Source organism: Capsicum annuum, chromosome 1 (genome assembly GCF_002878395.1).
Source record: "Capsicum annuum cultivar UCD-10X-F1 chromosome 1, UCD10Xv1.1, whole genome shotgun sequence".
In the NCBI taxonomy this organism is placed as follows: domain Eukaryota; kingdom Viridiplantae; phylum Streptophyta; class Magnoliopsida; order Solanales; family Solanaceae; genus Capsicum; species Capsicum annuum.
In genome coordinates, this window is record NC_061111.1 from 245,723,699 (window position 1) to 245,734,845 (window position 11,147).

The 11,147-nt window shown below is 32.8% G+C and overlaps 1 pseudogene; it reads left to right on the forward strand.

Moving 5' to 3' along the window:
* The first annotated feature begins 4,473 nt into the window (after nucleotides 1-4,473).
* Nucleotides 4,474-7,523, forward strand: LOC107862556 (annotated as a pseudogene).
* The last annotated feature ends 3,624 nt before the right edge of the window (nucleotides 7,524-11,147 follow it).

The following is an 11,147-nucleotide window of genomic DNA, read 5'->3' on the forward strand; positions in this document are numbered from 1 at the left end:
ATTGATTCTTCTTTTTTGTTCCATATGTTGATGAGCTTGCAAAATCTTTTTATCGAAATAAGTCTTGGGGATATAAGTTTTTTTCTGATGCATATCCCATATCCAACATAGCCCGCTATCTCTTCTAAAGTAGGTGTCAACTCAAAATCTGAAAAGCGGAATACATTATTCTTCGGGTCCCAGAAATTCAGTAATGCAACAATCACTTCCCTATTAGGGTTGATTCTCATGATACTCGTCAAAAAAACCAAATACTTATGTATCTCGTCATAATCGAATGTATCCATTTCATTCCACCACAACCAAAGCTGAAGGGTACAATCCACAACCTGAAGTGGTATACTCCTATCTCTCTTTCTCTTTGGACGCTTTCCACGAAAAGGGGAGACATTTTATACCTATTGATAGGGACATAAGATTAATAAATATCTAGACTTAGACAAAACTTAATTTATTAATTTTGAAAAGAATGTATAACTTAACTTGTAAAACCTAGTGCGACCATTATTTGGACTTAGTTGCAAAGAACAATTTTATCAAAAACCAAAGTAAGAGAATCAAGATTGATAATATTTTTTAAGAAAAACACTTAATTAAATTGACTCTATCAAAAACTTTGTTATAACAGACTTCTAGACAATTTTATCTATATGTTTGAAGACAATATTCCCTAAGTACAAAAATAAAATAAAAGGACTCAGAAATAAAGAAAAATAGAATGACCGTTTTATGTATGAAGTTGTATAAAAATTTCAGTTTCATAACCCAGGACTGTTAAAATTGATATATGTATATTTTTTTGTAAAAACTTAGCCTCATGATCCCTAAAGATTCCGGGCTACTGAAATATATTTTTATTTTATTATTATTATTATTATTATTATTATTATTATTATTATTATTATTTTGTAAAACCTTAGCCTCATGATCCCTAAAGATTCAGGGCTGTTAAAATATATATAAAATTTGGACTTGAGAATTAGAAAAATAATAATGAAAGTAATCATATTTTAAAAATATTCCCCAATAAATCTATGAATAATTTTTCAAAAGATAAGGTCGTATCCTGGAAAGGACTTCCTACGTATCCCACTAAAATGTGAGAATCAGACCCTCGTAGTTCATAAAGATTGTAAAAACTATGTTGCTGTATATTTAAAAAAATTCCTTATTTATTTTTTTTTTCTTTAAAAAATGATTTAACTAAATTTGAGGATAAATTAATCTCTCGCATTTCAAAATTGCCTAAAGCCGGTCAACAAATAAATAGCTTTCCAACCAAATGTCAAAGAGCATGTAGGATGCACATGTTGGTCTTTATAAATTAGGTTACCAGTCCTAGACAGACCCGGCCCCTGTGCCGAGTCCCGCTAAGTCAAATGCATATGATGCAAATAAAGCGGCACTTAATAGGGATAATCAGATTCTGAGTTTTCAGTTTTTCTAAGTTAAAACCTAATAGGGATTGGTGTCTAGATTGGCTTACCCGAGCGGACACTCGAGCCGGGGAGGGACAACTTGGTCGGTAGCAGGGCAACACCGCCTTCGTTGTCGATCCGAACCCCACCTAACATGTGTGACTATATCCTTCACCAGGTGCCTTGACACTCCGGCTATCTAAAAAAGAAGGTGGGATGCATATGCTGCATTCCCTCTATCCTATTTCAGAAACTCAGAGAGGGTACGTGGGAGAAGACAATATATATTATAGTTCAGATAATATCAAAGCGGTAAATAAGCGACAAATAACACATAAGGCCAACAAACACAATATCAACAATAATTAAAACAAGTATAAGTCAATATCAAAAGCTCGAATTCTAGTTAATCCCTAGTAGAGTCGCCAGAGATGTCACACCCCTTTTTAGCTCGAGGGGTCGAGTTGAAGTTTTTTTCCAATTAAAGTGACAATATTGAGTAGGGATTATATTTATCAGAGTCGCCACTTGGAATTGAGTTATGGTGTTTCAAGTCACCTTTTTTAATCCCTAGTCAAAAGGAAATGACTCTTTATCATGGTCTGCGAAAACAGAAGACCGGGTAAGGAATTCTGTTGACCGAGGGGAAGGTGTGAGGCACCCCTCGAGTCCCGTGGTTCAAGCACAATCGCTTTATTGACTTATCTTGACTTAAATTATTTTGATAAATTATGTTTGGGCCTAAGTTCGCTCATTTTTATTATACTAAAACTTATTTAAAACTTTTGTATTAAATAAATCGATGAAAATTAATTTTAGAAAAAAAAAAATTTGCTAAGGTGCGTTATTGCATTCTTGAATTTTAAAATGTCTTGAAAAGATGCGTATGCCGCAATTTTAATTGAGAAGAAAATTTTAAACGGACCTAAAAATTTACCTAATTATTTAATGCTAAAGATGTACCTACTAAAAATTCTACCTGACCTTAATAATGATATATTGCAATTTTCAATTAAAAAGAATTCTTTTAATAATAAAATAATAAGTCTTACTATTGACCACAAATAAAATAATATAATATTAATGAAAGATATAAAGTGATAGCTACTATACTAATCTTGATTGTCAATTTATGAAATAAACCATACAAACATAACTTCTCAAACGTATGCACAAAAAATATTCAGATTTCTTTTCCTCTTCTCTCTCTCTTTTACTGCTATTCACCATTACTGATGTTAGTAAATTCTGATGAGTTTTGAAAGGGGAAGGGGGTGGCAGCGGTGTGAGGGATAGCGACGGAAAAGGGAAGGAAGGAAGACGGCGTCGACGAACAGATCTAGAGTAAATCTTCCCGGGTTTAACACCGGAAAAAGGGAGCGGGGTGCGACAGCGGCAGCGACAGTGGCAGCGTTAGGCTTCGCCGGCCATGGTTGATTCACCAGCGGCAACCAGATCTGATGAAAAGGCTGATTTCGTCGAAAACATCATTGTAAAAATACTAAATATTCTTATTCTATTCATTTCTTCCATTTTTATTTCTTGACCTCTACATTTTATTTTTAAACATAATTTTTAATTCTGATTCTATTTATTCATTTTTTACTTTATTTTTTAATTTTTACATTATGCAAAAATATGCACTATGCAAATGGAATAAAATATCTACAAAATTATGAATGCACGAGAAATTATGTATATTAAAAGTAACTGTGTATGACGGTGTACTTCATGGTAAGTATATGCTTATATTTATGATGTGTATGTATCAGTACAAACATGTCTAAGTATGTCATATATCGTTTCAAATATTTTGATAATCAGATTTACAGTATAATTTATAATCACATTAATACCGATAATCAAACTCTTGCATGTTGGATGATACATGAAGCCATTGAACGGTAATTTATGAAATAATAGTATAAGAATGGAAAGAAACCTGTATGGATGAATTGAACGAAAATTGCAACAGGCACGTTTTAACCAAAAACTTGAACACAAACTTGACTTCAACTTCACACTTTTCTCTCTTTTCTTTTTGATTTTTCCTTCTTTCTGATGTTCTGCTATTGTTTTTCTGGTTTCTGATAGTGTAAATACGTCGGGACAGAATTGACTGGGTGAAAAAAAATCCTTAAATAAAGGATTTTTTTGGGGGGAAGCAGATAGGGTGAACGGTTATTTGCAGACAAGGTTTGGGATTTGAATTTAAATTTTAAAATTTATTTATTATTATTTTTTTATATTTTTTTAATAAAATAAAATAATAATAATAATAATAGATAGAGATAATAATAATAATAAATAAACAAAGAATAATAATAAATATAATAATTAATTAATTTTATATTTAACAAAACAAAATAAGAATTTATAAATGGATAAAAACAAATATAATAAAATAATATTAAAACTATTAATTTATTTATTAAAATTTATAAATATATATATATATATATATATATATTTAATTTTTATATTATTTTGAAAATTAGAATAAAATAAAAATAAAGATCAAAATATATGATTAAATACAAATATAAATATTTAATATCAATTGACAAATTAAAATTTAGGGAGGATAAAAAATCATGTCTCTACATTAAATGTACTAAAATGTCCTTTAATCTTGTGGTCCTAAACATGTCACGTGGAAAGTTGAAATTAAAATATTGCAAAAGAAAAAAGGGTTTTTAAACAGACTAAAAAAGAAAGTAGGTCATTCTTTTTGAGACGGAAGAAGTATCATTTTATCATGTATTCGAATGTTTATTAATTACTAAAAAATTTAAGAAATTTCGAGGTTAAAGTTTCTAACATATCGGTGTATATAAGCAATCACGAAGTGTCTACCACTTCACCTGATAAATGTCTTCTACTTCTTCCTTGTAGTCTTTTCTCAGAGATGAAAGAAGTTGATATTTGATATCTATTTTTAATTATCGATTATAAAAATTACAAAAATCAAATGTTGGCAATAACTGAACGTCGACTCCTAATCATTTGTGTATAGATAAGGTAAACCAATCACCAAATCTCTTCTAATCCATCCCAAGCCAAAACCCCTTCCTCCTCATTCCTCAAATCCTTTTCCTTTGAGATCGAAGAAGTTCAAATCATTTCCACTTGTTTAGTTGGAGCAACATTAAATGAATCAATTTCAACCCCAAAAAACATTTCTAAAATTGAAATGACACCATGGGATTTACAATTCCTTCTTCTTGACACTATGCAAAAAGGTTTCCTTTTCCACAAACCAAAACAAGAAAATAATAATATTCTCAAATCATCATCACTCATTGACCACTTAAAAGAATCTCTTTCTCGCACGTTAAACTTTTTTCCTCCTTTAGTCGGCCATTTGACCACCGAAAATATGGATGATGACACGGTTTCTTCATTCATCAATTGTAATAACACTGGTGCAGAATTCACCCACGCCTGTGCTCCAAAATTAACTGTATCTGCTATTTTTGATTATACACAGGTGCCACTTATTGTTCACCACTTTTCCCACTAAAGAATATTCGAAATATCAATGTGTTGCTAAGCCTTTATTTGGGGTTCAAATAACAGAGTTGGTTGATGTTTTTTTAATTGGATGCACTATGAGTCATAACTTAGGTTATGGCACTTGTTTTTGGCATTTCTTCAATTCTTGGTCCGAAATCTCTCGTGGATGTAAAATTATTTCCAAAATTCTTGTTTTCGAACGTAATTTTCTGGAGGAAATGAAAATACCTATTCACCTTCCCCTAAAGCTGGATGATAGAAATTGTTTGAAAAATTTGAATGTTAAATCAATTTCTTCTCTGCAATCATTCGTGGCTCAACTATGGCGCTCTGTTACCCGTTGTCGGAAGCTTGATGATGACAAAGAATTTTTCATCAACATTATCATTGGTAAGTATACTCTTAATTAATTAATCTCATTTATTTTTATTAAGATTAATGCGTTGGAAATAGAATGCACATTTAAATAATTAAGCTATTGTTTCTAGATTTAAATATAGGAGATTAAGATTTTTATTTTTTAATAAATCATTATTCGATTGAAAAATAAAACATTTATATTTACAACGGACTGATGGTCGAGATGGTTTATAGTGATAGTGAAAGTAATAATGGGTTAGTTGCTAGTAATGGTGATAGGATAATGATGGAGGTGGTTAGTATGTGTAACTAGCGTGATGGTGGCGGTTGGTAGTGATGGTGCTGGTGAAGTTGGTAGATGTTAGTAGTTGGTGATGTTGATAGTGATGGCTAAAAAATGTATGGTGATGGATGATTTGTTGTGGTAGTTAGTGACAATGCTAGTTTTGATAGTGGAGTGATTGCTAGTAGTGAGGGGCCACAGTGATGATAGTGACTGATAGTGGTTGCAACGGTGACAATGATATTGTAGTGGCAATGGATATAATTATCAGTTCTCGGGCAAATTTGAGTCTCTCTTGTAAAAAGGGCTACATATTGGAAAGCTTTCGCAATTAGTGAATACGGAAATATTTGGATTTGGAACCAATTTGTAATGGTAGGCTCATATTTTACCCCAATTAGTAATGGATAACATACTTAGCCATTTTTCAAAGTTCGGTGGCATATTTAGACCTTTTTGATCCCTTATATATTTAACATGTGTGTTTCTCATGTGTAGGTGTGACTTTCTTTGTTCGAGGCTTCGAGCACAAGTTCAATTTATATTCTTTAATGTGGAAGTAAAATTCATCATAACCATTATTGTTCTATTTTAATACGATATTGAATTATCTTTCACCACATTTAAAAATTTAATATGTTTGAAATATTTTTTCTTCTTTTTAGTTAATTATATCTTCATACATTCCATCACGTGTATGCTTATTATGTACGTGAATCTGGTTCTCTTTCTTTTGCTAAGCACATGCATGCTGCTTGTTATGCACGTGAATCTGGTTCTCTTTCTTTTGCTAAGCACATGCATGCTTTCTCATTTTATTTCATGTGATGAGATTTGACTAGATACGATATTTAAGAAAAAAAAAAGACTTGTAAAATTTATGATTGAAAACAAAATTAAGGAATTTGTGAGTCTATAAATAATCTCATTAAGGTTAAATTCAATGTTTGAAGCTAAATTATTTCTAAATATGAATGTGTGTCATTGTTTAAGATATAAAAATAGGACAACTCAATGCACTAAAACTTTCGCCATGTGTGGGTTTCAGAAAAGAATCAAACCTCAATTATTTGAGACATATTAAAAAGAAAATAGTATTATATAAATTGAGACAAGAGGAATACTTAATTATCTTTTCAACAGGTGCAAGAACAAGGCTAAATCCTCCTCTTCCAGAAGGGTATTTTGGAAATGCATTTCACTACAAGAAAGTAAAGAAAAGAGCAGGGGAACTACTAAAATATGGACTAGGATGGGCTGCAATGCAAATAAACAAGATGGTTGTTGCTCAAAACTCTGAAGAAGTGGTGAAAATGTACCAAGATTGGGCTGAAAATCCAATTTTAATCACTAAAAACTCAGTCTTCAGAATGAAGAATATACTAGATTGGGAATAAGTCATTCTCCAAGGTTTAATATTTATGGTACTGATTTTGGTTGGGGAAAACCAGTTGCAGTGAGGAGCGGAATGGCAAATAAAAGTGATGGGAAAATTACATTATTTCCTGGTGTAGAAGGAGGAAGTGTAGATATTGAAGTTTGTATTTTGCCTGAGACTTTGCAAGCATTGGAGAATGATCAAGAATTTATGGAGGCTATAACTAATTAAAACTAGAGATTTCTTTATGTATCTCCAATTTATGTGCCAGTTTTCTTTTTTAGTTAGTGCTAGGAAGAATCAGGGGCGGATCTACGTATCCGGTGGGGGTTCCCGCGAACCCCCAACTGCTTCCGTAAGGCTTATAATTATATTAGAAAAATTCTCAATGAGTTTAAATATTAACAGGTAGAACCATGTAACAAAATAATGGGATGGCTTAGTGGTAAGAGGGGCATACTTGAGATGCATGCCATGTTTATTTTGGTCATGAGTTCGAACCTTTGTGGAGGTTTCTTGTTTTTTGTTTAATTTTTTTCAACCTTATTTATTTTGTTGGGACCCACAAGTTTGAAATCTTGGATCCGCCTCTGGGAAGAATGCCTTTTTTTGGTTAAAGAAAGGATAGTGCGGTGCACTAATGGACAATCCAGGTTTTATTGTACGCAATATTACCTTACATTTCTGGAAGATACTATTTACATATCTTCAACTCAAAACCTCTCGATCACATGACAATAACTTTACCGGTTACTCCAACTCTCACCTTCTGTGCCAGGAAGAGTGATATCATTTTATATTTAGTAATATTTTAAATTAAACTTCCTATTTGCCTTTAATGAGATTATCTGTCATGGCCTGAGCTGAGGCCCTGGCCATGACGGGCATTTCGAACCACGAAGGCTCGAGAGTTCCTTAGCATACTATCATAAGCATAATTCATACAAAATGTGGAATATATAATAAAGTTTAAGAAATCTTTTAAGCAAACTTTGTCAATAAAGTCGTAACAAAACAATAACCAAATCTAGTTATGAAGCCTATACTGCAGAATAATTGTCAAAGCCTGGACAAGGCCCGACCAGACCATAAATGGAAAGAAATAAACATATGAATAAAATGCCTTCCAAAAGATGGATGGCTCACCAATTTTGATATTTATGAAGGTTCTACTATTGTTATGAACCACGGGACTAAACCTCAGAACCTACATAATGAGATAATGTAGACGTCCAAGGACGGTCAATACTTGAAATGTATTGGTATACAAAATAATTCAAAAACAACATATATTTCATATAAAATAATCAAGAGCATTGTGAAAATAATTTAAGATAATAGAGATCAAAGAACATGGGCGTAATTGAAAAAACTTCAATCAATCTCATAAAATATAGACTCACTATTTGCTTTAGTTCTGAGCTAGTTGGCATACTCAACATGGTCTAAAAAATCCTACTGGCTATATAGGGTCCGACATCGACTCGTCGGTCAAGCCCCCAATCTGAGTTTGCCGCTGGAATTGGAGTGTCTGGTCTGGTAAAGTATAAAGCAAGTATACAATGATCATCCGTATTTCAGGACAGTATCACTCTCGCATCGATAAAACACAATTTTGGGCTATGAGTTATCTGAACTAATGCCTTCTCGGTTAGCCACCTAACTCTCTCAAGCGCATATTTTAGCCACTTAAAATTTGTATTTTTCATAAAACATGGTCTGTAGTCTAAAATGACATTCATCTGATTTGGTATCGGCATACCAAGACTTGCAAGTCCTATAAGTCATATCATATCATGTCAGGTCATGCCCTTAGCCCTTTTATTTAAAACCATGTTATTTGACCATCAAGATGATTTAAATATAGCTTGAGAGTTATCTTTCAAAACAATTATACAAGCTTAAGTAAAACATTTTTCTTTCAAAACCTAACTCTTAAGGTGGTCATCTCTTTTATAATCACATATAATCTCCGCGAGAAAATGAGTGCATTTTGAAATAAGAAACACCCTTTTGAAAACATGTAGAATGAAAATTAATAATTGATAAAGATGCATTTAAAATTCAAGCTTATCATCATTCATTAATTAGCCCCTAACACTAGTTAATAAATAAATCTCATGATCAAAAAAGGAGATTTACAGTTCATGCTCTCAAATCCACTTCAAAATCCGTAACACATACATATAAATACAATTTAAAGTTTATAGAAAACCTCAAAGTTAATACCTAATTTCATCATAAAAAGGGGTATCATAATTCGTTCTCAATCAATTTCAGAACCTTAACTTATACGTATATAATATAGGGTTTATTCAAAACATCATACTTACGCTCATGAGTGTTCGGATAGTTTTACATACCTTTTGATAATTTAATAAGAACCTTGAGTTTGAAAACTATGAGCTTTGGAATTGAAAAATCTTTCTTAATATTCTTGGGAGGAATAGAATGAGGAATTTGAGAGATTTTTACTAGTTTAGAATGAATTTAGGGTTACAAAATGGATTGGAGAAGTTATAGGGGGTGAAAGGACCACTTTTCCCTTGATTTAATGAGGGAAAAATGTATTTTTATGTCTGGAAAGGGAGGGTCGTGCTGTGGGTCAAGGCGCATGGCTCCAGTCGTGCCCCTCCCCCCAATCGTGTGGCATGAACATTGCCTTGTGCAGCCATCGCACACCCTTGATACTGTCTCACTAAAACACCTTTAACAGTTTACTCCATAGATGGATTGGTAAACAATCAGTTGACTTGACAACAAGACTCAAAGGGCTTTAATTGGATATATAGTCAGCCATTTCGAGGTTTTCTAAAGGAATAGTAGGTTAAGGAAACTCAACTTTCATGAGTGACCCAAAAGCTTTGCTTTGGTAAAAAATTATAGTCGTTTCAGAGATAGGTTTTACCATTTTAGGGGTTCTTCCATAATGGACTCACCCATAGAAACTGGTGATGAAGACGAGTAAACCAATGGGTTTGTAGGGGAGGGTAAAGGAGAACAAATGGGTTTAGAGTCTTGTGAGGGAATTGAGGAAGACTCTTTTTGTCAGTCATAGAAACTGGTAGGGAGGGAAAACAATGGGAGGGTTTTCAGATTGGGGTGAAAGAGATTGAATAATTTTGGATTATTTTGTGGGGCTTGAAAACAAGGTTTTGACAGCCATTAAGAACTTTGGAAGGCTATTTTCAGACAAGGAAAGAGAATTTTGAAAAGATTTACTTTTGAGAGAAAGAGGGGGGGGGGGGGGTTAAAGCTAATTTTAAAAAGTAAGTAGAAGTAGGGATTTGGTTTTTTATTTAAAGGAAGAAAAGGTTGCAACAATTGAGATTAAAGGGCATAGGACGTGTCGATTCCCAAGAGGTACAACTCTTTATTTTTCAGGGGATTTGACAACTCTCAGACAAGTAAAAAGATGTGTTTTTTCAGACAGATATTTATGCAATTTTTAAAATGCACATGAATGATACTAATCTGTGGGATGGGACCAAGTACCTTTCTTGCTTGAGTGAGCCTTTTATATTGTGTCTGTCTCATCTGTTCTCCTTCAAAGTGACTCACTATACGTGTATACCTGTAAAAGTATGGTATTGAGTTAGACCAAAAAGTACAAATTGCATCAAGGATACATGTCTCCTGATCATAATCAAATATTTGAGAAAATTGAAGCACTAAGTAGGTTAATTCATCTTTATCAAACCAAGCCTTAACCTATTCTTCATAAATTATTCCTTGTGAAGAGCCTTTGTGAAGATATCAACTACTTGATTTTCAATCTTACAAAATTTCATGCAAATATCCCCTTTTTCAACATTGTCTCTCAAGCAGTGATGCCTCACATCATTATGCTTTGTCCTTTTATGATACACTAGAATTTTAGCCATGTTTAGGCACTTGTATTGTCACACATCAATGAAATAGTGTTAGATACAATCCCAAAGTCCTTCAATTTCTGCTTTATTGATAGCAATTGAGCACAACAAGAAGCTACAATTGAATTTTTCTTCTTAGATCCCCCAGAAATTAGAGAAGAACCAAGGAAATGAGCCATTTTGAGGTACTTTTTCTGTCCACCAAGTACCCAGCATAATCAGCATCAGTATAACCTATTAGATTAAAAAGGTATCCAGATGGATAGAACAGGACCAGGTCCCCTGTCCCTTTTAGATACCTGAGAATTCTCTTGGCTGCT